Genomic DNA, 25,377 nt, shown 5'->3' on the forward strand with positions numbered 1-25,377 from the left:
CAGACTTTTAGAACACATCTGAAGGCAGCCCTGTTTAGGGAAGCTTTTAATGTTTGATGTATTACAGTATTTTAATATTTTTTTTGGAAGCCACCCAGAGTGGCTGGGGAAGCCCAGCCAGATGGGCGGGGTATAAGTAATAAATTATTATTATTATTATTATTATTATTATTATTATTATTATTATTATTAACTGCGATGTCTTTACACGGTTTCCCAAACTTGAGTCTCTGGCTACAACTCCCATCATCCCTAGCTAGTAGGACCAGTGGTGGGGGATGATGGAACTATAGCTCCCCAAACAACTGGAGAGCCAAGTTAGGAAAGCCCTGCTTTAGAATATATGACCTTATGTACACAAATATACAACCTGAGCAGAAGTTGTGTGGAGCTCACAGCATCAGCATATATTGCTCACAACTCTGCATCCAGCACAACTCTGCATCCAGCACAGAGAAAGCAGGTTTCAGAGACTCCAGCTTCCAGCCTCTTTCTAGCTCAGCTCAGCTCAGCTCTCACAAGCCGCTCTGTCTCTTGTTCTCCTACCTAGCAGCTAGGTGGGGGGGAGTAAAGGCCCACCCATTACCCTAGAGGGCCCTATCACTTAGTTGTAGCCCTTGCAATCTGGCTTGTTCTTTTGGGGTGCTAATGAGGACACTCAAATGGCCAACTAAAGTCATTGTCTCCTAAAGAAACTCCTTTGACTAGTTCAACAACATCCTTCTCACTGGAGGACCCCAAGACCCCAATAATTTAATAATAATAATAATAATAATAATAATAATAATAATAATAATAATAATAATTTATTATTTATACCCCGCCCATCTGGCTGGGCTTCACCAGCCACTCTTGGCGGATTCCAACAAAATATGAAAATACAGTAATGCATCAAACATTAAAACTTCCCTAAACAGGGCTGCCTTCATATGTCTTCTAATAGTTTGGTAGTTGTGGTTCTCTTTGACATCTGGAGGGAGGGCGTTCCACAGGGCGGGCGCCACTACCGAGAAGGCCCTCTGCCTGGTTCCCTGTAACCTGGCTTCTCACAGTGAGGGAACCACCAGAAGGCCCTCGGTGCTGGACCTCAGTGTCCGGGTAGAACGATGGGGGTGGAGACGCTCCTTCAGGTATACTGGACCGAGATCATTTAGGGCTTTAAAGGTCAGCACCAACACTGTGAATTGTTCTCAGAAACGTACTGGGAGACATATTGAATGGTACTCAGGGCACCATCCAAACTGACCCCCAGAAACCCACAGCTCTATTTCTTACTCACTCTCATATCTCTTAATAATCAGAATTACGTTATAAAAATCAGTGCACAGCTGGTTTCATGCACACACACCTCCAGTTTCTAGGTCTCTCTTGTGTGGCCGGTTCCTTCCTGCCAAAAGCTCACAGTCTTTCCATTTGACCTTTCCCTTTCCTCGCTGAAACTGCAGTGTTTTCCAGCATTCTATTGCATGCACCCTAATAATATTATGTGTTGACGAGAGAGGGGCGTATGATGCATGAACAAAGAATCACAGAAATAAGACTAAAAACCAAAAGGAGTGTTAGCGGTAGAACTATAAAAATACTTCTCCCTTAGCTCCTCCATTCTGATGTTATCATTATTCTGCTAACTGCAGTTCCATGCTGTAATCTTATCATTCTTTCGCCTTAGATTCTTTGGGCTTCTGCATTTTTGTAAATGTAAATGTTTTTGCCCCTTTTTATGCACTTCAAAACATTTTTCATGGTTTTATCACCTGACCTTTCAAGGAATCTCTGCTTCACTGCTTTCATTGACTGCCGTTGGAAGTTGTTTTGTAACAGGCCAAATTATCTGCCCACTGAAAGCTGTATTACTACTCTGGGACTCAGCTGGACTCCCCGATCCTTATCTACCGTATTTTTCGCCCTATAGGGCGCACTGGCTCATAGGACGCACCTCATTTTTTTGGGGGGGAAATGAATAAAAAAAATTATTCCCCCCCCCCAGCCGCGGGGCTGGGGCGGGGGAAGCCCGAGCTTCCCCCGACCCCAGCCCCCAGAACAGGCTGCTATCCGCAAGCCTTGCGAGCCCGGGGGAACTCCCGCTGGGCGCGCAAGGCTTGCGGATAGCTTCCTGAAGCCTGGAGAGCGAGAAGGGTCGGTGCGCACCGACGCCTTTCGCTCTCCAGGCTTCAGCGAAAGCCTGCATTCGCCCCATAGGACGCACACACATTTCCCCTTCATTTTTGGAGGGGGAAAAGTGCGTCCTATAGAGCGAAAAATACGGTACATGTGATTCCACATGTCCATGCAACTAACTTGTGCTGGAACCTTAGAGCAGACCCTCCAAGTGTCCCTATTTTCTAGGGATGCCCCTGATTTAGAGAAGCCACCCCAGTTTCTGATTAGATTCCGGAATGTCCCACTTTTCCTTAGAACGTCCCTATTTTCTTTTTTCTTTTTTAAAAACTTTTTATTTTCAATACAAAATTACAGCATAAATTACAAACATTGAGTCCAAAATAAAACAGTACAAACAAGAAAAAAAGAACACAAAAGAAAAAAAGAACACAAAAAACCAAAAAGACACATCTACAAATAAAACCATATCATCATTCTAATCTAGTCATTGCATACATATGCAAATATTGACTTCCTTCCTTTGTTCTAAGACCTTGAAATTAAGTTGTGTCTAATGTAGATAACTTCTATCTTTATACTTTTTACACCATTTTTATCTTTCTTTAACCCTGCAAAGCATCATTCATTACATACCGATTTGCTTACTCCAGAACAATGTGTTTTCATATACTCTTTAGCGGGATGTCCCTGTTTTCATTGGAATAACATTGGAGTTGTCTGATAGCTGAGTTGTATGAAGGCAATCCTGTATAGGGAAGGTTTTTATTTTGATGTTTAATGTTTTATTATGCTTTTATATATGTTGGAAGCTGCCCAGAGTGGCTGGGACAACCCAGTAAGATGTGTGGGGGGGTATTAATAGTAAAATTACCATTATGGAACGGGACTTCCCTATTTTCATCAGAGAAATGTTGAAAGGTATGTTAGAGTCATGGGGTGTAGGTTAAAAACTGGGGGTGGCGTTCAACAAAACAGCTGTGAGGACACAAGGATGACAGCTAGGGCAACGGGACTTTGGTCTTCCTCCTTGCTTTTCTTTACCCACGCCTGCTCCAAGGGGTTGGGAGAACCCTTAAAATCGGATCTGGGGGTGCCTGATGGGAGGGGAGGGGGGACATTTTGCTGTACAAGGAGAAGTCCTTGCACTGATACAATGTTTGTCTTAAGTGCTATGTTGAATACAGTTTAGAGTTTTCCAGGAGTACAAGAGCGCTCTCAACACCAGTGGCCTCCAATAACTAGTATTTGGAAGTCTTGTTGCCTCCAACTGTGAAGGCAGACCATAGCCACCATAGCTAGTAGCCATCGATAACCCTCTCCTCCATGAATTTGTCCAATCCTCTTTTAAAGCCCATCAAGGTTGATGGCCTTCTTGGGGAGCAGGTTCCATAGTTTAACAACGCACTGCATCAACAAGTGCTTTCTTTTATCTGCCCCAAATCTTCCAAGATCCAAGAAATTTGCAATGAGATAGTTCATCACAAAAATAGGCAAAATTAGTACGTAGCTAGTTTTTGTCAGGAGTTCAGCCTACACTCGAGTAGGACCCTGGCAGAGACACATGCCCGACTGGCATGTTCTCTCCCTCCTGGTCGATAGTTCGGGAGCTTCAAAAGCTTTCTTCTGCCCGAACATCACAGCGACCGATGCCAACCGACACTGGCACACTTAGGGACCTGCAGAGTCTTCGCAGTTGCATAACAGACCTCAGCAACTCAGCATTTTGGCTAATCTACTTTATTTACATATGAACACACACGGAGCACTGCAACATGGCTCCCTCTCTCTCTAGCATCAGACAGCAAAGAGAAAAAGAACAAAGGACAAGAGTCCCACTTCACAGAGCACAGTAACACAAACATCCTGTCTCCTGTCTCTTCCCACTCTGTGGAGTCAAAACATACACCGTCATGTGATAGACAACAATCCCATGACTGCAATCACGGAGCGGGAGTTCTAACAGTTTTCAGATGGAACTGGCAATTATTTTGTTAAAGCTGGAGTGGGGTTTCAAGCTGGAGAGACAGAGCAGCATGTGAGCAATAGAGGAAGGATGGAGAGGGGAAACTATTGCCAGATAAAGAGATAGGCATGGGGGTCAAGTTCTCTTTTCTTCAGCCGCTGAGCCTGCAGATTCACAGTGTGAGATAGCCAGCTGCAGAATGGAGGGGATGCAAGCATCTTTGTATCACCTCCACCTGTAGAGTAGGGAAAGGTACAGAAAAAGGCAACCCAAATGATGAAGGGAATGGAGTGATTCGCCAATGAAGAAAGGCAGCAGCATTTAGAGAAAAGGCAAGAGAGAAGTTTATAAAATTTAAAATCATGGCCATCCCACGAAGCTGAATGTTGGAAGATTCAGGGCAGACACAAGAAAGCAATTCTTTATGCCATGCATAGTTAATAATAATAAATTTTACTTATACCCCGCCCTCCCCAGCCAAGACCGGGCTCAGGGCAGCTAACACCAGGCATAAAACAATTGATTAAAATACAACTTAAAAACAAGATTGAAATACAACAGCCTCGTTTCAGTAGAAACTCAAATCAAAAACTTTTGGGGGATGAAAACGTCAAATCTTCACCAAGGCCAACTATCCAGGCTGGTCCTACGTGGGCCAGAAAAAAGCCAGGGAAGTCCCCAAATAGGAGTTCCATCACAGGAGAAGAAAGGGAAAAGGAAAGAGGGGGAGCGGATCAAGTTGATTCCAAGCCAAAGGCCAGGCGGAACAACTCTGTCTTACAGGCCCTGCGGAAAGAAATCAGATTGGATTGAAAATAAGTGGCATTAGCAACAAAGTTATTAAGAATATGCAAAAATGAATTGATAAATGGATGAAAATATAGAGTTATAATATGTTAAGATATAGAGTTAAGATAAACGAAAGAGGGTAAGGATTTGTTGATTGGATTATTTAAATGGGAATACAAAAAGGGGAGGTGTGAGGAGGTCAAGGAAACAAGCTAATGAGTTTAAAGTTACTAAAAACGGGTTTGTTTTTAATTTTCTTTTTTTTTACTTATTTGTTTTTTGTATTTTGTATTTTTACTCTTCCTTTTTCTTTTTTATGTATTCTTCTATGACTTCCTTTTTGTAATTTTTTTCTTTTTATGTGACTTTTTTCTATTTTGTAAATCTATGTTTGTGTAAAATCTCAATAAATATCTTTTTTTAAAAAAGAAAGAAATCAGATCCTGCAGGGCCCTGGTCTCATGAGACAGAGCGTTCCACCAGGCCGGGGCCAGTGTTGAAAAGGCCCTGCCTCTGGTTGAGGCTAATCTGACTTCCTTAGGGCCCGGGACCTCTAGGGTGTTGCTATTTATGGACCTTAAGGTCCTCTGCGGGGCATACCGGGAGAGGCGGTCCCGTAGGAAGAGGGTCCTAGGCCGTAGTTAAACTATGGAACTCCGTGCCACAGGAGGCAGTGATGACCACCAGCCTGGAAGGCTTTAAAAGAGAATTAGACAAATTCATGGAGGAGAGGGCTACTAGCCAGGATGGCTATGCTCTACCCTCCACAGCTGGAGGCAGCAATGCTTCTGAATACCAGTTGATGGAAGCCACAGGAATCACAGGATCCTAGAGTTGGAAGGGACCCTAGGGGTCATCTAGTCCAACCCCCTGTAATGCAGGAATCTTAACCAAAGCATCCATGTCAGATGGCCATCCAACCTGTGCTTCAAAACCTCCAAGGAAGGAGAGTCCATTCCACTGCTGAATGGCTCTTACCCTCAGAAAGTTCTTCCTGATGTTGAGTCGTAATCTCCCTTCTTGTAACTTGAAAATGGAGGGGAAAGTTGCTCTTGCGCTCCAATCCTGCTTGCAAGTTTCTCACAGGGACGCTGGACTTAGTGGGCCACGGGCCTGATCCAGCAGCCTCCTCTTTTCTTGAAGGTTGCTTAGGCAGCAAGAGTTAACCAAGTTCATTTAAACTAAGTGAAATGATGCATTATGCATTAGGACAGAGACTTCTGGGATCATAACGCCACAATTTATTTATCCGTAATATCCGTGATGCTTCCTGGCTCCTCCATCCCTCATCCATATTGCTTATTTCTTGATTGTTTTATACAGCCTTCTGGTTACTTGCTAGCTGAGGTGCGGCATTCATCCTTGCCCAAACAAATAACTGGAAATCACTGGAAATGTAATGCTACATTATGCTTCAGATTTACATGTACCAGCATCAGGCAAGCAAAGAGTTATGGTCCACCAGTCAGTCGTAGCTCATATGAGTTATGCTTGGAGAGTCTCTCTGGCTGAGTCAGACAAAGTACCTTCCACAGAACCAGCCCCCCACTCGGTGTTCAAACGGATGGGTGGGCACTCCAGATTACTTGCCGGGACTCTACAGAACTATACAATGGGGAAATCTGCAACGGCTGATCAAGGCAGAATAATTTGCCACTCGCTACATTCAACTCTCAGCCTTCATATCCATTTGTCATCTTAAGAAGGTAAAGGTAAAGGGAAACTGCCTTGCAGTGATGGATCATTGAGCCATCTTGCTCATTATTGTCTATAGCAGACTTTCTCAACCCCGGCTCCCCAGATGTTGTTGGACTACAACTCCCATCATGCCTAGCTAGCAGGACCAGTGGTCAGGGACAATGGGAGTTGTAGTCCAATGACATACAGAGATCCAAGTTTAAGGAAGGCTGGTCTACACTGCAGGGTTGGAGCTGAGGGACACTCAGTCCTACCTTGAGATGCTTTGTTGTTGTTGTTTAGTAGTTTAGTCGTGTCCGACTCTTCGTGACCCCCTGGACCAGAGCACGCCAGACACTCCTGTCTTCCACTGCCTCCCGCAGTTTGGTCAAACTCATGCTGGTAGCTTCGAGAACACTGTCCAGCCATCTCGTCCTCTGTCGTCCCCTTCTCCTTGCGCCCTCCATCTTTCCCAACATCAGGGTCTTTTCCAGGGAGTCTTCTCTTCTCAGGAGGTGGCCAAAGTCTTGGAGCCTCAGCTTCAGGATCTGTCCTTCCAGTGAGCACTCAGGGCTGACTTCTTCTGCATTCCAAGCAGATGCTCTAACTAGCTAAAGGTAAAGGTAAAGGGACCCCTGACCATTAGGTCCAATTGCGGACGACTTTGGGGTTGTGGTGCTCATCTCGCTTTACAGGCTGAGGGAGCTGGCATTTGTCCACAGACAGCTTCCGGGTCATGTGGCCAGCATGACTAAGCCGCTTCTGGCGAACCAGAGCAGCCCACGGAAACGCCGTTTACATTCCCGCCAGAGCGGTACCTATTTATCTACTTGCACTTTGACGTGCTTTTGAACTGCTAGGTTGGCAGGAGCAGGGACCGAGCAATGGGAGCTCACCCCGTTGTGGGGATTCAAACCGCCAACCTTCTGATCAGCAAGCCCTAGGCTCTGTGGTTTAGACCACAGCGCCACCCACGTCCCTTTTTTTGTCTTCTTAGACGTTGGCTTTTGGTTTACTTTATTGCAACCCTCTCTTCTTTCTCCCTGACCCAGATTCTTTTAGGCGCCAGCGGTTATGTATGAGTCATGATCCATAGAATCATAGAATTGAAGAGTTGGAAGGAACCCCGAGGGTCATCTAGTCCAACCCCCTGCAATGCAGGAATCTCAAGTAGTCCAGTCATTAATGGCATAATTCCCATTTTGGTGATATATGGGGGGAAGCCTGCATATTACAGGGCTAATGGGCATGTACAAAGAAACATGCATGCACATGCAGCCAATACCACAAGATCATCGAGGGAAGGAATAGTTCTGTTCTGTTCTGCCTTGGTCAGACTCACATGGAGGAACCTGGCAGCGTTTGGGAATTTTTATTTTAGAGAAATGGCAAGTCAGATGTGTGGTGATAGAAGTCTCTAAAATTATGCATGGCATGGAGAACATGGATAGTAAAGTTTGTCTCCCTCTCTCTTAGTTAGTTTGACTCCCACAGGAGGAAGTGATGGCTACCAACTTGAAGGCTTAAAAGAAGACGAGACAAATTCATGGAGGAGAAGAGGGCTATTGGAGGCTACCAGCCATGATGGCTATGCACAGAGGCGGAGCTAGCTGTTCCAGCACCCAGAGTGGTGCACATGCTGTGCACCCGGGGCTTGGGCCATGGGGGCAGGGCAACCAGGGGGTGAGACGCCCATGGGGGCAGAGCAAGCCTGGGCAGGGTGGTGGAGGAGAGAGCCGCGCCGCTTTGCCAGCAACCTTCCTCCCCTCCCTCTTCCTTTTGACAGCTCAGGGGAGGCTCCCCCGCCCAGGAAACAGCCCAGGAGTGGGGGGCAATGGCGTGCCACCCACCTGCTACTCCCAAGCCTCCCCCAAGCTGTCAAAACAAAGGGGGAAGGGGGGAAGGCTGCTGCCAAGGCGCCGCAGCTTTGCTCCTTCCCCCGACAGCTCGGGGTAGGCTTGGGAGTCATGGGCAGGTGGCATGCCAGATGTCACCCCCTCCGTAATGACACCTGGGGCAGAACGCCCCCACCACCCCCCTTCCTCTGCCTCTGGCTATCCTCTGCCTCCAAAGTTGGAGGAAGCAATATTTCTGAATAGCAGGTGCTGGGAAACGCAGGAGGAGAGACAGTTCTTGTGCTCAGGTCCTGCTTATGGTCTTCCCAGAAGAGTCATCTGGTTGGCCACCGTGAGAGCAGGATGCTGAACTAAATGGACCACTCGCCTGATCCACAGGCTTCTTAGGTTCTTAATTGTCCATTTGCCCCTGTTCTCTGCTTCTTGTTACTTAACCAGCTCCTGAACTGCAAGAGGACCTCTCTTCTTATTCCCTGACTACTAAGCTTGCTGGGGGACGCGAGTGGCGCTGTGGGTTAAACCACAGAGCCTAGGACTTGCCAATCAGAAGGTCGGCGGTTCGAATCGGGGTGAGCTCCCGTTGCTCGGTCCCTGCTCCTGCCAACCTAGCAGTTCGAAAGCACGTCAAAGTGCAAGTAGATAAATAGGTACCACTCCGGCGGGAAGGTAAACGGCGTTTCCGTGCGCTGCTCTGGTTCGCCAGAAGCGGCTTAGTCATGCTGGCCACAGGACCCGGAAGCTGTACGCCGGATCCCTCGGCCAGTAAAGCGAGATGAGCGCTGCAACCCCAGAGTCGTCCGCGACTGGACCTAATGGTCAGGGGTCCCTTTACCTTTACCTTTTACTAAGCTTGCTCAGGGGTCTTGGGTGAGGGACTTTGTCACCAAGACCTAGGAACCCCTTCCCAAAGATTGCACCCTTGACGTTTATACGTGGAACATGCAGTGTGTGTTTAAAAACCCGTAAACCTCTTTAGTTATATATTTTTGTTTCTTGCCTTCCTAAGTATTACACCTGGGATTTTAAATTAATGCTGGGAGCCAAGGTGACAGTTTTAATAACACTAAGGATGGGGGGGGGAATCTAAGGAAATGCGGCAAAGAACAAATTAGCAGAAAAATCTGGATACAAAGTAGGTGTTAGCTTCAAGATGAATTCTACGGAGCATTGGGGTCTTAAGTCTATAGAGGCAGAAATCTCAAATTTCTTCCAATATCCTATGAATGTTTAATTAAACACAGCCTCTGCTTAGTCATTCACTTGTTTGCATAAGTTGCAATTTTGTATTGGGGACAACACAAGGATCCAGAGAGTTCTAGGATCCAGAGCCGGCTTCTCTGCAGCGCTGCTAAGCAGCTTTATCATAGAATCATAGAACTGTAGAATTGAAAGGGACCCCAGGGGTCATACAGTCTAACGCCTGCAATGCAGGAATCTCAACTAAAAGCATCCATAACAGGGTGACTCTCCTTCTGAGGGAGTCCATTCCACTGCTGAACAGCTCTTGCCGTCAGAAAGTTACTCCTGCTGTTAAGTTGGAATCTCTTTTCTTTTCATGATACATAGACCCATACAGACACATCCCAGCTTTTCTCTATTTCAGAGGCGGGGAATCTTTGGCCCTCCAGATGTTGTGGGACTCCAACTCCCATCAGTCCCAATAAGCATGGCCAATGGCCAGGGATGATGGGAGTTGTGGTTCAGTGACACCTGGAGGGCCAAAGGTTTAAAGCCCTAAACGGCCTCAGCCCAGTATACCTGAAGGAACGTCTCCACCCCCACCATTCTGCCCAGACACTGAGGTCCAGCTCTGGCGGTTCCCTCGCTGCAAGAAGTGAGGTTACAGGGAACTAGGCACAGGGCCTTCTCAGTGGTGGCGTCTGCCCTGTGGAAGGCCCTCCCGGCAGATGTCAAGGCATAAACAACTATTTTACTTTTAAAAGACAACTGAAGGTGGCCCTGTTTAGGGAGGTTTTTAATGTCTGATGCTGTATTGTTTTTAATATTCAATTGGAAGCCGCCCAAGTGGCTGGGGAAACCCCGCCAGATGGGCGGGGTATAAATAATAAATTATTATTATTATTATTATTATTATTATTATTATTATTATTATCATCCTATATAGGTGCCAACTCCTAGGGGCACGGGAGCTCAGACCCCCACAGCAAAATATTTGAAGGTGCTGGTCCCCCACAAAGTTGGTGGTCATTCCCATTCAAATGGTGTGTGTGCACTGTGTCATGTGATCGATTATGCAGGGTGGGGCTTAACTGGGCCCCCACAATATTTTTCTCAAGTTGGCACACCTATTCCCCTATCAGCTTGAGCTTGCTTTGCTTTATCTTGCTCCAAGGTGCCTTTCCATCCCAGAATACATTTGTGGTGCTGTCTTCAAATCTCAGCCCAAACCCTCACCTTTCCGATGAATGCTTTGGCTAATTTTCATGAAATTATGGGGCAGCTGGAGGTGGGGTGGAAATCCATATGAATGGGCATAGAAATCCATATGAATGGGCATAGAAATCCATATGAATGGGCCCATTCATCCCCACTTCCTCCTTTCCAGTTCTTGCTATCTGAGACAGACTTCTCTGATCTGGCCTCCTTCAAAGGTTGATGGACTCCAGCTCCCTTCAGGCCCAGCCAGCATGGCCAAGGGAAGGAGGGAGTTGAAGTCAAGACATCTGGAGAACATCTGATAGGAGAAGGCTGCTCTGAGAGAAATGATGGGCCCTCAACCTCTTTCGGATTAGTCAGATGAAAAGAAGGCTTCTTGGATTTCTAAAGCAGACCATCCTTGACTCTACCACCTGGCCACCTCCCTCTACCCCAGTAACTGGAGCCGGACTTGAAAGAGGGTGGGCTGATGGAGAATTTTACCATCATAGCAGTGGTGTAGCTAGCCACTCGGGTGCCCGGGGTGGCGTTTGTGCCCTGCGCCCAGGGACTGGGGTAAGCTGCCCATGGGGGCAGGGTAAGTTGGGGCAGAGTGCACTGCGTGCAGCCTCGCTGGCTGAAGGGGAGGCAGCGGGCAGACGCTAGTCCCACACTGAGAGCCAGTGTGGTGTAGTGGTTAAGAGCGGTAGACTCGTAATCTGGTGAACTGGATTTGCTTCCCCGCTCCTCCACATGCAGCTGCTGGGTGACCTTGGGCCAGTCACACTTCTCTGAAGTCTCTCAGCCCCACTCACCTCACAGAGTATTTGTTGTGGGGGAGGAAGGGAAAGGAGAATGTGAGCCGCTTTGAGACTCCTTCGGGTAGTGATAAAGCAGGATATCAAATCCAAACTACTACTCCTCCTCCTCCTCCTCCTCTTCTTCTTCCTCCTCCTCCTCCTCTTCCTCTTCTTCTTCTTCTTCCCATGCTGGCATTTTGGGCAGCGTGGAGCCGGCTGGTGCCCAGATCACCGTGTCACTCCCAGGAGAGACGCATGGCTCAGGTGCGCTGCAGGCCCCGTGGTAAGTGCCACCCCCCCACGGTGTGGCATCCTGTGCCCCCGCCCCTGCCCCCCTAGCTACACCTCTGAACGTAGCTTGATTTTCTTCATTAAAACCAACCAGCAAAGAACACTACCTTTGGGCCACTCTGACTTGTTCTGTTTGTTTCCCAACCTTCCTCCAAGGAGCTCGGAGTGGCGTTCCCCCGGCTGGTTTCCGTCCTTGTCAGCGGCAGCTGCATCTGACAAAAATCTTAATTGAGGAGACTGACAGCAAAGCAGAGCTCTGCTGTGTCTTTAAATAACTCCCTTTGTGATCTAAATAAAAGAAAAAACCGAGAGGGAAACTGTTTTCCAGACAACAACAGGGTGAAGTGGTGTCTTCGTCATCCCAGCTGGGATGTGGATCATGACATTTCACAGAGGGATTTGCAAATTGCAAGTCCTTGAGAATCTTACTCGGTCTCCATCTCTGAGCTGAGCGTGTGGGCCACTGATCTTGGCCCTTTCGGATTTGGGACTTTGGCGAAGTCTTCCCTGAGTTCCAACTCTGAGTCAAAACGCAGGAGTCTGAGGCTGCCAGACTGTATGTGAAACCGAGTAAAATGTTTGTTTCTTGGCGAGCATATATTTTGGTGCAGGTGTTTGGGGGGGTGCTCCCCACTGTTGCCGTTACATTTTCATTGTGAGAAAATAGCATTTCTTGGGGTGTTGTTTCAGAGACCAGCTGTTCACCAGTAAGCCGGCAAAACTTAAATGTGAGTACCCCTCCAAGGGAGATGCTAAATATACTTTTTATATGGGCATTGTGTGTGTGTGTTGAACAGGTGGAGATAAGCCAACAGAAAGCTTTCTTTGCGTGTCAAGACCCTGAAGCCACCCCCTTGTTGAGAAATGACACACACAAGGACATATTAGGTCCACCGCAACTCCTCCCCACTGGGAAGTGGAGCGGATTAACCAGCTATTGATGCAATTCAACTGGTCCAGAATCCTGTTCATACAGTGGCCAACCAGATGCCCCAATTGGCAATCCCCAAACAAGATTTTCACACAACAGCCCACTCCCCTCTTGTGGTTTCCAGCAACTGGTCATGAGAAGCACTGCTGCCTCCAAGATCACAACCATCCTGGCTAGGAGCCATCCATAACCCTCTCCTCCTGGACAAATTTGTCCAATCCTCTCTAAAGCCACCCAAGTTGGTGGCCAGCACTGTCCCCTGTTGGAGTGAGCTCTGCCCTGAATATTCCAATATTCACTGAATGTCCACGAGTTCTAGTGCGAGGAATAAGTTTTCTCTACGCCCTTTCTCCGTGCCGTGCACAATTTCGTAAAGTCCTCTCACATCCCCTCCTGATTTCCAGAGGAGCTCTATCACACCTTCTGGTTTCTTAACTCATTAATTTTCCCGTCTTGTCCGAAGGGGCAATGTGTGGTCTGGGACTTTCTTTTTTTTACGAAGTGCCGTGCTAGAAGAATAGCTAAACGATTCAGGCGGGGAATGACGGCGACAGACTTGTCAGCGCGGCAGAAAGAAGGATAGCAGAAAAATGCATTTTTACAACCCTGGAGGAGCGCGGCAAAATACATTATATTCTGTTTCATTGTGTTCCCTTTTCTGTTCTATTTGTCATGTACCTCTCCAGGAGCGGCGTCGAGAAATTGAATTCCATTTCCTGAGTCATTTCTTTGCTGTTCCTAGTTGTGTTTGTCATTGTCCTGACCACCGACATGAACCTTCAGATGCGGTTTGCAGGTGTGGGCGGGTATTCCTTGTCCGTGCGTGCTTTCCAATATCACCACTTTCCTTCTCCGCGCTGTTATTACAGTGCATGAGCGAGCCGGTATCTCCAGGCAAGCTCAAGCGAGCATGTTAATTAGGGAGGTTTATAAACAGCACCAAATCAAATGACAAATGCAGAAGGTTTTTATTTGTTCTTTCGGGGCCAGAGCACCGCCAGATTGGAGACGGAAAGGCTCTCCCGTTTCTCGCTTTGTAGCTCCTCGGAAAATTGCAAAGAGAAGGGACCGAACATCCATGTGGGACAGGGGTGGTCCAGGGACAGCCCTGTTATGAGGCAAAGTGGGGCAGCTGCCTCAGGTGGCAAATATTGGGTGGTGGTGGTGGTAGCGGGGAGAACCTATGCACAACCAATGAAGCTGAATGCTGTAAGGTTCAGGACAGGTAAATATTATTATAATAATAATAATTTATTATTTATACCCTGCCCATCTGGCTGGGTTTCCCCAGCCAACCTGGGTGGCTTCCAACAAATTATTAAAATACAGTGGTCTGTTAAACATTTAAAGCTTCCTAAAGAGGGCTGCCTTCAGATGTCTTCTAAAAGTCTGGTAGTTGTTTTTCTCTTTGACATCTGGTGGGATGGCGTTCCACAGGGTGGGAGCCACCACCGAGAAGGCCCTCTGCCTGGTTCTCTGTAACTTGGCTTCTCGCAGTGAGGGAACCGCCAGAAGGCCCTTGGTGCTGGACCTCAGTGTCCGGGCAGAACAATGGGGGTGGAGACACTTCTTCAGGTATACTGGACCGAAGTAGAGTTAAACTATGGAATTCACTGCCACAGGAGGCAGTAATGGCCAAGTGGATGGGTTTAAAAGAAGATGAGACAAATTCCTGTACAGGAGGGCTTTCAATGGCTCCAAGCCATGATGTCTATGCTCTGCCATGCTTGTGAATACCAGTTGCTGGAAAGCCGAGTAGAGAAGGGTGCTCTTGTGTTCAAATCCTGCCTCTGGGGTTCTAGAACTAGATGAGCCTGATCCAGGAGGCTCCTCTGATGTTCTTAAGGCACAATGTTTTCCTTAGTCTGCTGCCTTCAGGCGATTTTGAGGATCTTCTCCCTTTGCCAATGATGACATAGCAATCAGTTTCTGGTCATGGAATCGTAGAATAATAGAATTGCAGAGTTGGAAGGGACGCCAAGGGTCATCTAGTGCAACCTCTGCAATTCAGGCATTCTGCCCACAGCCATTCCTGGGTGGGCTTGAACTACCCACCCTCTGGTCAGTGGTGTTGCAATGGGGGGGGGCCAGGCGGTGCGCCTTGCGTTCCGTGTCTGCAGGGGTGACAAGAAGTCACCCTGCAGGGGCTCACGGTGGCGCAAGCAGCCATTGGTGGTGCAAGCAGCTGCATGTGGAGGATCTTCCATTTGTGGCTGCAGCCATGAGCAGAGGATCCCAGTGCCAGCAGCAAACCGCCATGTACAGAGCATGTGCGGTGTTGCACGCATGCTCTGTACGTAGCGACACTGCACATGCGCTGTACATAGCGGTTTGCCAGCAGAGCCTCTCCAGCGCCGTATAGACGGTGCCAGGATCCCTCCATCGCCACTACAGCTGTGAACGGTGGATCTCCATTCGTGGCTGCAGCTGCAAGCAGCGGATCCCTGCACTGTCCCTATGGCACTGGAGCGCCGGAGCCAGCAAACCGCTATGTACAGCACTTGTGCGGCGTTGCTACATATGGCGCATGCGCCCTACGTAGCGACGCCCGCCCGGGTGTCACAACGCCTTCCTTTGCCCCTGCCTCTGGTTAACAGCCAGACGCACTGACCCATTGCGCCACTGGAGGTCAAGTCAGGTTCTGCATGTAGTATGGGAGTCAACATTTTGACCTCAGTCAGGTTTGATGTCTTGTGTTGGGATTCAACACATGTCCCATGCTTTTTCCCAATATGCTCCAGAAGATTAGGGGAACCCCTGGAGCAGATATGAGGAATGAAAGGGAGGAGAGGTGAAGGATATTTCGCCGAAAAAGGAGAAACCTTTGAACTGATCTAAGTGCGGCTTTGAATACAGTCAGTTGGATGGTCTGTGGCACTGAATAGAGGTTCAGAGGCATTCTACCATGATCTCCTGTTGCTAGAGGGGGATGGGCAGAGAGGATTTCTGGAAGCATCTGACCACCAGGGACATCGCAAGGGGAGTGTGGGGGTGCGGTCCATACCGGGTATAATGCTTAGGGGGGGTGACAACCCCCCCAGGCAGATCACACCCCCGGCGGGTGGATTTTTGCAATTGGTGCAGTTGCCGCCGTGAAAATCTGCTCACTGATTGCATCCCTGGCGTATTTGCACAATGAGCCGGCAGCGCTGGCACCCCTGGGAGGATCTGCGTGCCCCTGTGGGCAGATCGTACCACCTCCATGGGTGGATCACCCCACCCCAGGTGCACATCATGTTTGCCACTCCGGGTGCCTGAGCGTTTTTTTGCCGCCCCTGCCAACCACCATTGGAAACAGGAGTGGCAGTCAAGATGGGCCATTGACCTGATACAACCAGGGCTTTTCTTACATTCTTTCATCTGCCTTTATTTGCAACCAACCCCTTTTTCAAATACAGGGTCACGCATAACAAAAAAGACCACGTCAAGAACTGCGTTGTGTTCCGGGGGGTTGGACTAGATGACCCTTTGTGACCCTTCCAAATTCTAAGAAGCTGTAGAAAGCAGAGAGGACAGTCCCGATAGTGGCATGAAGAAGTCTTAAAGAGGAGCCATTCAACAGATTTCTTTTTTTGGTTGTCGCGGCTGCTCCTCATGGCAACTATTGATAGAACTCTATTTTTAACTATCGCGGCTGAAGAACGCCCTTGAATTTATTTTATTTTTTTGAAGTCATCTGCATGGTTTGTTGTTACTGGAGCTGGTAGCATGGTTCTGCCTTTGCAGAAAGCAAAATGAGCAGTCTTCAAATGCATTGGGAAGTCTTCATAATAAACATTGTAGTCCAATCATTGTCCAAAGGGTTTTGGGACAGCAAGGCATTTGATCAAGGAAGTACCACATTTTTCCTTCTATAAGACACCCCCATGTATAAGATGCCCCCTATTTGGGGGGACTCAGATTTAAGAAAATGGCCTCGGCACTATTCGTGTATAAGACGCCCCCTAATTTTTGACATCATTTATTAGGAAACAAACCTAGTCTTATACATGGAAAAATACGGTATATGCAGAAGTGGCCATTGACTGCAACACATTTATCATACTCACACACAACTGACCACAGGAGTCCTGTCAGGTGCAAATAGTTACAACTTTGAACTTCCATGTTATGAACTACCCTGTGATCTTTGGATGAAGGGCAGTATGCAAATTTAATGAAAAATAATATTTGGTTGTGTCTGGTCTTTTGCAATTGATCAGCACACATACTTAAGGGGATTGTAAAACCTAAGACTCTTGAATTTGTTTCAATCAGACTTAAACAAAAAAAAAGGGGGGACTGATTTAGTTGGTCTCTAAGGTGCTACTGGAAGGAATTTTTTTATTTTTACTTATTTATTTTATTTTGTTTCCAAAAAAAAAATTGAGAACAGCAAAGTACAGATATTTCACCTTGATGTTTTGATAGGTTTGGAACGTTCTGTTTTTTAAATCACTCTCACACTGGATCTTCGTAAAGTTCCACAAAGCCCTTCTTTTCCAGTAACTTCCCCTGTTCATTATTGATCCAGAGGGGAGAGAGAGAGGAAGATGACAGCCCTCCAGAGTGAAACAAAAGACCTTAATTCCCTAACAGTGTCTAATGCGTAGTTGAAGTTCAGCGGTGAGTCAACGTGTTCATCAAGGCGACTCAACGTGAACGTTAGTCGGGGGAGGGATTTTGGAAAAAAATGTTAGGGTGGGGGAAGGGGGGAAACGTTCTTAAAAAAAGATTTGTGGGGGTGGTAGAGCGTGATGTCAGCCTCGCCCACTTGGGACATGATCCACTGCAAGGTTTTGGAGAGCTGGATGGAAGACGCAGAGGCTCTCTGATGAGAAGTCCTGCTGCAAGAGAAGACCATCAGTGTCATGGTCTCATCCAGCAAGACCATACAGCTGCCTTTGTGAATCTGGTGCTCTCCAGATGTTTTGGACTACAATTCCCATCAGCCTCAGCCAGCACAGGGTGGAGCCCCCCTTTTTGCATTCAGGAAAAGTTTCCTAAATTGGAAACCCTGGAGAGCTTCTGTGAGTCTGTGCAGAGGATGCTGTGCTAGATGGACCTGTTATCTGACTCAGGAGACGGCAGCTGCCTGTATCTCTAAATATCTGAAAGGAAAAACCTCATAAACACACCACATGGAAACTGGCCAATCTCAGCTGGGAAGAGTTCCTTCCTGATGCCAAGGATGATGATCAGATGCGGTGTCGGAGCAGTGTGTGTGTGTGTGTGTGTGTGTGTGTGTGTGTGTGTAATTATTGACTGGTTTGGAGAACTGAGTTGCGGCTCAGGGCAAAGTGTCAAATGTGCTCCTTGGCACTCGGGTGGCAGTTTCAGGTTAATGTTGTGGAAATAAAACACACACAGAGAGAGTACGCGGGTGGCGCTGTGGTCTAAACCACTGAGCCTCTTGGGCTTGCCGATCGGAAGGTCGGCGGTTCGAATCCTCACAACAGGATGAGCACCCACTGCTCTGTTGTTGTTGTTGTTTAGTCGTTTAGTCGTGTCCGACTCTTCGTGACCCCCTGGACCAGAGCACGCCAGGCCCTCCTGTCTTCCACTGCCTCCCGCAGTCTGGTCAAACTCCTGCTGGTAGCTTCAAGAACACTGTCCCACCATCTCGTCCTCTGTGCCCTCCATCTTTCCCAACATCAGGGTTTTTTCCAGGGAGTCTTCTCTTCTCATGAGATGGCCAAAGTCTTGGAGCCTCAGCTTCAGGATCTGTCCTTCCAGTGAGCACTCAGGGCTGATTTCCTTCAGAATGGATAGGTTGGATCTTCTTGCAGTCCATGGGACTCTCAAGAGTCTCCTCCAGCACCAGAATTCAAAAGCATCCATTCTTTGGCAATCAGCCTTCTTGATGGTCCAGCTCTCACTTCCGTACATCACTCCTGGGAAAACCATAGCTTTTACTATACGGACCTTTGTTGGCAAGGTGATGTCTCTGCTTTTTAAGATGCTGTCTTGGTTTGAGAGTTCAACATGTTAAGCCTCATTCCTAAACCCAATTTACTGTCTGACATCAATGATGGGGCGAAATCCTAGGATTGTAGGAAGGTGCTTTCTAGCCAGTCAGACTGTTGGTCCATCTAACCCAGTATTTCCTGCACTGGTATGGTGTAGTGGTTAAGAGCGGTAGTCTCGTAATCTGGGGAACCGGGTTCGTGTCTCCGCTCCTCCACATGCAGCTGCTGGGTGACCTTGGGCCAGTCACACTTCTGTGAAGTCTCTCAGCCCCACTCACCTCACAGAGTGTTTGTTGTGGGGGAGGAAGGGAAAGGAGAATGTTAACCGCTTTGAGACTCCTTAAAGGGAGTGAAAGGCGGGATACCAAATCCAAACTCTCTAGGGTTTCAGAAACTGGAGTCTCTCTCAGTCTCACCATTGGGAACTGAACCCAGGACCTTTTGCGTGTAAAATGGATCCTCTGCTTTTGAGCACCAGACTTTTGCCAGTCCTGAGCAGCAAATGTAGACTGTGGACTCCTGGTGTGAAATTTGACAGAAAGCTTCATTGTAATTCCCAGAAGCAGAGCGAGCATGTCGGAATGAACTTGTGCAATCCAGTCACAGAGAGATTCTTGCTTGGTGATTATGAATCCAGGAAGGCACTTTTGCAAGAGATAGAGCTGTCTCTGGAGCGCTCTGCTCGATCTCCAGGGAGGGGCGAAGCCTGGATAATGAAGCTCTGCAGTGGATTGCAAACTGGAACACTGACAGCCGCTTTCCACAGAGCTGGGGTGGGTTTGAGGGTGAGAACCCAAAGTTTAGGTTCTGGGCTGTGCCAGGTCAGAATCACAGAATTGTAGAGTTGGAAGGGACCATGAGGGTCATCTAGTCCAACCCCCTGCAATGCAGGAATCTTTTGCCCAGTGTGAGACTTGAACCCACATCCCTGAGACTCAGGGTCTCATGTGCTCCCAACTGAGCTGCTCCTCTCTCCTATCATTGGGACAGTGAAACTGTTGGGCAGTGGACTTGATGTGCAATTAATTAAAAAATATATAGAATACCTTTGACTCTAGAAAGAATTTACCCTCACCCTTTACCCGGCCTAGGGCCTCCTGGTATGCCCCACGGAGGAGCTTAAGGTCCATATACAACAACACCCTAGTGGTCCCGGGCCCTAAGGAAGTCAGAATAGCCTCAACCAGAGCCAGGGCCTTTTCAACATTGGCTCCAGCCTGGTGGAACACTCTGCCTCATGAGACCAGGGCCCTGCAAGATCTGGTTTCTTTCCGCAGGGCTTGTAAGACAGAGTTGTTCCGCCTGGCCTTTGGCTTGGAGCCAATTTGATTCCCTCCCCCGCTTTCTTTTTTCTTTTTCCTTTCTCCTCCCGTGATGAGGCTGCACTTTAATATTTTAATGTTTCAGTATTTTAATCATTGTATTTTAATCTTGTTTTTAAGTTGTATTCATTCAACTTGTTTTTATTATTGCTTGTTAGCCGCCCTGAGCCCGGCCTTGGCTGGGGAGGGCGGGGTATAAATAAAAATTATTATTATTATTAGAAAAAAATACAGTAAAACCAGCACAGTAAAGTATTAATCACATTTTCTGCTTGTTAGATGAAATTACCCCCTCTCTCCTTCCCTTGCACAGTGTTTGGGGGTGTGTGTTTTAAACCCGAAACCAATTTGGGGGTAAGGTTACAGCGGGAGGGGGACGGACTTCATTTCAATAGCAGGAAGCATTGGCCACTGTGAAAACAGGACCCATAGATTCATAGAATCGTAGAATTGTAGAACTGGAAGGTCAACTAGTACAACTCCCTGCCATGCATTTTGCCCAATGTGGGGTTCGAACTCATAACCTTGAGATGATGATGATGATGATGATGATGATAATTTATTATTTATATCCATCTGGCTGGATTTCCCCAGCCACTCTGGGCAGCTTCTAACCGAATATTAAAAACACAATACCAGCATCAAACATTAAAAACTTCCCCAAAGCAGGGCTGCCTTCAGGTGTCTTTTAAAAGTCTGATAGTTGTTTTTCTCTTTGACCTCTGGTGGGAGGGCGTTTCGGGAAGTTTTTAATGCTTGATGCTTTATTCTGTTTTTAATCTGTTGGGAGCCGCCTAGAGTGGCTGGGGAAACCCAGCCAAATGGGTGGGGTATAAATAATTTATCATCATCATCATCATCATCATTAGTTGAGAGCCATCCCTCACTCTCTGCCGAGCAGTAGCAAGATCCCAGGGAGTTCCTGACACTCACCCAAGGTATGTGGTCAATTGGAGAATTGAGTCACAGCAGAGACTGTTGTGTGGTGAGTTCCCGCCTCCCCCAGTAGAAATAAAGACACAAGACACCATTGATTAAGGTTAATGGGCTAAAATTGGCCACAACTTTATTGGTTACAGGTAAGAGCGGTACTGGCTTAGGCATTGGTCCTATCCGCTTCAGCCTGTTTGCTTGAAGACCGGGAAGGGTTAACACCAGCAGGGGGAGTCCTGCTGATGCACATCAACTAGGTACTCCCCCGGGGTCACCGCTCGGGGGCGCGCTTTAGGCCCTGGCCTCCATAGGCCACGCCCCCCGGAATCCGTTTACCAGACTACCCTTCAATATTTTATTGGCTCGCCGCCAATACCCTCAAACCTGCAACCAATCCCTAATCCCAGCAAATATGTCATTCAGCCAAACATCATCATGGAGGGAGTCTAGTTAAGAGTGTCTTGTCCCCCACTGCCATGCACCCCTGGAGGCATCTCTCCCAGCCAGCCTGCAGCCAGCCTGCCCAAGATGGACCCCCCTCCTTCTTCCTCCTCCTTCTTCCCAGCAACCCTTGCTCAAGACCCTTTTTTCCTGTCACCTCACACCCAGTTACTCTGGCAACCTTCCCAAACCCCAGTCTCTGTTGACACTTCAGGGCAAGAGGGGACAGGACAGTTCTCTTGCGTTGCCATTGCCCTTCAATGGCCCTTTACTGTTCCTTAACTGCCCCAGCTTGTCTAGGTCATTTTGCGTAGGCTAGCCCAGGAATTCCTCTCCAGCTTGTATTCTCCCTTCATACCCCAAATAATCAAAACCCTATCATTTATTAAATTCTAGGGTTTAGGAAGGTCCCCCACCCACCCAATCTGTAACAATATAAATGAGAGCTGGACATCAGTAGCTGTCAGAATGCAAATCCATGCATAAAACTAGAATTAATTAGCTTTCCTTAAGTTCTATGGTTCTGCATTTCCTACAGCATGTGAGTATTCAAATTCATAGAATCATTGGCCACAATTCAGTGCAGAATAATGCACAAAAAGTGCATTTCACCGAAATCTATGGCACATGTGACTCAGTGCTAGATCTGAATGGCAACATCCAGGTTTGCAAAATTCATTCCTTAGGGGCCTTTCTGCTGTCAGATCTTGCCAAATGGATTGCTGCACTGTCACACCGAGGAGCTTTTAACATGTCTATTTTCACCTGGTGAGCAATGGAAGGAATGACCTTTCAGGATGCCAATTAAATAATGAATGTTCTCTGTGGGTAGGAAGAAACAACAACTTCTTCAAAGGTTTCGAAAAGATGTATTGCTCCAGTTGGAGTGCGAAGTGTGCCTGGCGTTAGGGATAAGTTGAAACAGCTAGCAAACGGAATATAGAAGCATAGAATCATAGAACTACCAGTCTAACCCCCTGCAGTGCAGAAAACTAGATCATACATGACCCATCTTCGATCATGGTACAGTCATACTTTGGGTTACAGACGCTTCAGGTTGCATTTTTTCAGGTTACGGACCTGCCGAAACCCGGAAGTTCTGGGACGGGTCACTTCTGGGTTTCAGGGGTTGCGCATGTGCAGACGCGCTTAATTGCACTTTGCACATGCGCAGAAGCACCAAATCGCAACCCGCACATGTGCAGACGCACCGCTGCGGGTTGTGAATGCTGCAGGTTGCGAACGTGCATCCCGCACGGATCACATTCGCAACCCGAGCGTCCATTGTATTTAAGGTCCTGATAGCCATGGTCATTGCAAATTCAAATAACTAGAATGTGTAAGGTCATACAAAGAGCCTTGCTGAAGCAAGGCAATGACTGATCTAACCCAGAATTTACAAATTTACATGGAGAAGTCCCTTGGCAGCCACTCCAGGCAGGGTTGAGAGAGACTCCCTGACTGACTCTCAGAGAGCCCTTGCTTCCAGTCAGTGCAGATGGTACTTGTGGGAATGTTCAGGGATGTAGGAGAGGATATATTGTCTGATAACAGCCTTTCCAACTTGTGTAAACAAGTTCACAATTTAGCAGAGTAACATTCCCCTTTTTAAACTCACAGCGGATGCGTTTGCTCAGGCTCGCTAAAGCCTCTAGAATAACTGTTCTGGTATTTTCCCCTTATTCCCTCATAAAAGATAAGACACGACACAGTCTTCTATAAAAGTATAAAAAGAGTTTACTCACATTCTGTTCACAATCGGATCCCAGAAGGCAGACTTAGCTTAGAAAAGTAACATACACCTGGAAACTATCTCATCAGGAGACAGTCCCTTTGTCCTCTCTTGGATGGAGGCCAAGAGAGCATCTTTGGCTAAGCAGATGTTGCTTCTTCGATGCAGGTAGTCAAAGAGAGAGAGATGGCTGCCCTGCCCTGTGCTTTTGTCGTTACCTGCACAGGTGAGGCCACGCCCACCTCTAGTCACATGCAGAGGAAGTCTGTCCCAGCCCAGAAGGAAACAGGAAGCTTACCTGCTGGCTGGACAAACATTCCTCCCCATGTGTAAACATGTTCACTCTAGGAATGGTGTACTTGACTGCTCTTGTGTTTCACATCCCACAGTACTAAGATGGGCCCCAATATTCTGACTCGGTATAAGGCCCCTTCCTATGGCCCTATACCTTCCTCTTGTTTGCAAGCCTTTTCCAGAACATGGCACTGACTCTGTGGGCCTCCACTTCTCCAGCCATGGCTGGAGCACCAGCTTCTTGGCTGCAGACATATCCAAAGCTGGAAGTTGCACTAGAGAAACAGAAGAGAAGTGGCTAAATATCTGGGAGGTGTGCCGCGCCCAGCGTGGATTGATCCGCTGAGCTGCCTGCCGATCCATTTGTTTACACAATTGATAAGCCATTGCCTTTATTACAAATAGGCAATCAGGCTTTTGAAGGAAACCCTCTACCGAAATCAATCCTATTGAGCATCGTTTCAGACTTAATTAAACCCCCGGAAAGCTCTTCTTTTCACAAGCCCAGACCCATCGACCCCCTTGGCGTTCCATCGGAAACGTGGGAAGCAGATCGGAATGCCTGCAAACGCAGAAATTCACATGCATAATGGAACCACAGAACTGTAATTCTCCAGAGCTTTGGCTTCAGCCCTGAAGTCATACCTTTCCATTGTCTCCTGAGACAGACGGGTGCCAACCAGAGTTGAAGGGACTCCAAGGGTCATCTAGCCCCAAAAATGCAAGGATCACAGCTAAATAATCCTTGACATCTGGCCATCTAGCTTCTATCTAAGAGCCTCCAAGGAAGGAGAGTCCACCAGCTTCTGAAGGAGCCCGTTTCCCTGTCGAACGGCTCTCATCACCAGAAAGTCCTTCCTGATGTTTAGTCAGAATCTTCTTTCTTGTCATGAGAATCCATTGATTTGGGTCCTTCCCTCCAGAGCAGCAGAAAATAATCCTTCTCCATTCTCCATGTGATAGATTGATGTGTGCAGATAGTTATAATATCACCTTCCCCAGCTGCAACAAAACATTTCTCTCCTGTATTGGTATCTGCCACCACAGCAGGCGCTGTAACTCGCCAATGGTTTGACTTCGCCCCCAAAGGCATCTTCAGAGAATAATGCAATACCGCCTTCTCTAAGCTAAACAGACCAAACTGCCTCAACTATTTCTCCTAAGGCTTGGTTTCCAGACCCTTGATCACCTCAGCCACCCTGTTCTGCACTCCTTCCAGGATGCCAATAGCCTTCTTCATCTGAGGTCCCCAGAAATGGACACAGGACACTGGGTATGGTCAGGGCACACACTCTGTCCTGATCCCAGGATGGATATTCCAGATGCGAGAAGCAGTTCATTATTTCCATTACGCCATAGATTTCCACTGTGTACACCCTCCATCAAAATAAACATTTCCCTTATGCAAGAAGTAGGGAATATTCAGACACTGCCACCTTTGTGATATGCTTGCTGCAAAATGGTCTCCTTCAGCTAATGGGGCATTTGGGACTCAAAGGCTTAAAGCCAGTATCTTTCCTTCTTTGTTTATTTTCAGGATTTCTATGCTGCTATTTCCTTAGGAAGGGACACGGGTGGTGCTGTGGTCTTAACCACTAAGCCTTGGGCTTGCCGATCAAAAGGTCAGCAGTTCGAATCCCCACGACGGGGTGAGCTCTTGTTGTTCGGTCCCTGCTCCTGCCCACGTAGCAGTTCGAAAGCACGTCAAAGTGCAAGTAGATAAATAGGTACCGCTCCGGCGGGAAGGTAAATGGCATTTCCGTGTGCTGCTCTGGTGTCGGTGTTCCGTTGCGCCAAAAGCAACTTAGTCATGCTGGCCACATGACCCGGGAAAACTGTCTGCAGAGCGGACAAACAGCGGCTCCCTTGGCTTGTAAAGCGAGATGAGCACCGCAACCCCAGA

The 25,377-nt window shown here is 47.6% G+C and overlaps 1 protein-coding gene across 2 annotated transcripts in view; it reads left to right on the forward strand.

Annotated features, from left to right (window-relative positions):
* MDGA2 (MAM domain containing glycosylphosphatidylinositol anchor 2) overlaps positions 1–25,377 on the forward strand; it is a 386,993-nt gene that overhangs the window by 88,376 nt on the left and 273,240 nt on the right. The gene's annotated exons all lie outside the window — the stretch shown is intronic.

The sequence above is a fragment of the Podarcis filfolensis genome, assembly GCF_964270895.1.
Source record: "Podarcis filfolensis genome assembly, chromosome: 1".
NCBI classification, from domain to species: Eukaryota; Metazoa; Chordata; class Lepidosauria; order Squamata; family Lacertidae; genus Podarcis; species Podarcis filfolensis.